A 2,748-nucleotide genomic window follows, 5' to 3' on the forward strand; every position below is an offset into this window, starting at 1 on the left:
TGAAGAAGTGTTAGTCATCTTTAGCATCATTTCATCATTTGTTCATGCAAAATTTCATGAGCGATCACTGAAGCAGATATCAGAACCCACTCCTTGGCTGGGTCATCCCATTCTACAATTTGAGTTTTGCACTCCTGCATTTTTAAGTGAATGTGACCATGAATTCTGTGCTTTGAACTGAGCTAATACTAGTGCAAGTTGTGGAGATGAGGTGATCTAGATGTAACCTCTTCCATTTGGGTCCATCTGACAATTAAATGCAGGTAAGTATGTGTATGAAACCCAATGAGAATGTGGGTACTGAGTCTCTAAGATCAGCTGAGTGTGTAAGAGGTGCAGTAGCTGTACCTTTGACTTCTAAATTACTTTTCTTTGGAGAAAACTTGGTGATATAAGGATGCTTATGTGCTTGTTCACCTGGGCAAGCTTTTTCTGGGCCTCTAGGATATGCATACTTAGTTTGAATTTTAAGAGGTTTGATGGATTTCACATTTCATTTCCTTGTGTCTCAGTTCTTCAAGCAGCAGCCAGTCCTCGTCCTATAGCCACACTGTGAGAATAAATTCATTAAAGTTGTTATGAAACACTGAGCCACTTTGCAAATTTGAGGACATCTGTGCTACCAGAAATTAGTTTATGAAAGGTAAGTAGAAGGCTACATTTTTGCATACTTCAGACTGCATAAAACCTGCAAATATGGAAAACATAGGCAATATATTTAGGCTATAAAATAATACTTGCTTTGGCCTTCATTCCATAAACTCTTACCTTTCAGAATAATCCTTCTCACTGAAAGTTCTAGGTTCCTCAGAAAGTTAGAAAAAGTTTTTCTAAATAAGATTAATTATGGAAAATTAAGATAATGCACCACTGAGACCCAAGGAATGGGGATAATGCATCAGTCTTGTGAGATAAAATGGTAAAACAACCTAAGGGATGATTTTCTCCAGTTTTTAGTTTACTCATGGCATACAATGAGAAGTTACCTATTTAACTAAGAAAGCGTAGTTTGTTCTGCTACAACAAATTCTTTACTAGGGAGTTTGCTGTCTATTGAGTTATTTTTACAGGAAATGCTTAGCTTGTATACATACCACATGTATATATGTATGTGCAAACACACACATGTGTACATCACAGGGTATCCTCAGCTTATCTGCCTACAAATATAGGAAAAATCCTCTTAAATACAAAAAATAGAGCAACTTGTTAGGAACACAAACTGTTTTCTGAATATAATAATGTTCAAGCTATCTAGTTTTCAGCAGACCATTACAAAGAAGTTCAAAGAGAGTTATAGTACTGAAACATATAACTAAGGTATGGAATCTATTTTTGCTGTGCAGAAAAGTTGATCAGTCACAGAGGGAGTAAAAAGGAGGGGAAACTCTAGAAATACACGTCTCTAGAAATGTAGCACCACATTATTAGCTGATTTAGCTTCAGTCCTCTCAGCAGAGCTGCATCCATTTGCCCCAGTCAAATCTCAGACCCAGACTCACTTCCACAGCAGCTCTTTGAATCCATGCCAGAGCGAGGTATAACTTAAACCAGAAACAGATGTGGATGACTGCAGTTAAGCTGCAGAATATATATACGTTCCATACGTGTTAATTTTCCATGTATTTGTAACAGGGTTGCTGAAATAACTTTAGAATCTTGTAGCTAATGGACCCTGAATGGTGAGAAAGACTTCTTCTTTGTTTGTTGCAAATTGTCTTTCATTTCCGCCTTCCCTATTTAGATTGCACTACATTTATTTTGAATTGTTTTCAGCCTTTTCTGCTAAGCATTATGGGAGCCCACGCTTAAGTGATTGCAAATGTTTCTGTGGTAATCATTTCCATTAGAGATGCCAGCTGGATCGTCCCCTATTAACTAGCTGAAAACTCTATCCTTTGCTTTTCAGAAAAATAAAACCACAGTGGGAGAAATATTGTTCATTTGTATAAGTACAGTCCTGAAAATGTAGGGTGCAGGTATATAGGAATATATAAAGTGAGCATTCCTTGAAGCAGAGATATGCCACAGGAGAAATTCTTTTTCAGTGCACTGTGGTTTTGGAAGGCAGACCGAACGAAAAATGAGAGGTTTCCAGAAAAAACAGGGTTATGGGCCAAACTAAGCAAAATACTTAAAGTGAGCAAAGCAAAGCAAGAGTCCGTTAACAGTTTGTAGCAAGAGACTGTATTTTCTTTTCCAGCCTCCTACCCCAGGAACTTTGTCTTGACATCAAACAAAAAACAATGGGAATAAACAGATTGCTGTGGGTGTATTGATTATGCAAAAAAAATAGGATACTCCAAAGCTAAAATAATGTCTGCCTTTGGATATGATTTAATTCTTTTTTTTTTTTTTTTAAATGGAATATTTACATCTGATAAACTTGCAAATCAAGACTAGATCACTGTACATTGTCTTGCCTTAACTCTGCAACCTGATTAGGCATTTGGCCTGCTTATTGAAGCACTATTAGATAGTTTTTTTGTTTTGTTTTGTTTTGTTTTGTTTTGTTTTTGTTTTTTGTTTTTCAGAAGAAAGGACCTTTGTCTACTAATGGCAGTTACATTTACTGTTTAGATTGCAGGACTGAAAAGATGAATATTTAAGGAAGATTCAGAGGCCCACTTTTTTTTTTTTTCCTATGATGTTCGTGCAGTCTGAAATGAAGGCGGAGAAAGAGAGTTCAGCTTTCCCATTGCAATAATTTCCATAGCTCCTTTCACGCTGAGTAAGTCCTCACAGTCC

The 2,748-nt window shown here is 36.6% G+C and overlaps 1 long non-coding RNA gene across 1 annotated transcript; it reads right to left on the bottom strand.

Moving 5' to 3' along the window:
* Positions 1 to 412: 412 nt before the first annotated feature.
* On the bottom strand, positions 413 to 1,552 carry LOC310895137. The gene is made up of 3 exons (XR_014580474.1): positions 1,503 to 1,552; positions 1,095 to 1,160; positions 413 to 550 (listed from the first exon to the last, which is right to left on the bottom strand). It is a non-coding gene; the product is annotated as an uncharacterized lncRNA (long non-coding RNA).
* Positions 1,553 to 2,748: the final 1,196 nt, after the last annotated feature.

This window comes from Anser anser, assembly GCF_964211835.1.
Source record: "Anser anser genome assembly, chromosome: 2".
NCBI classification, from domain to species: domain Eukaryota; kingdom Metazoa; phylum Chordata; class Aves; order Anseriformes; family Anatidae; genus Anser; species Anser anser.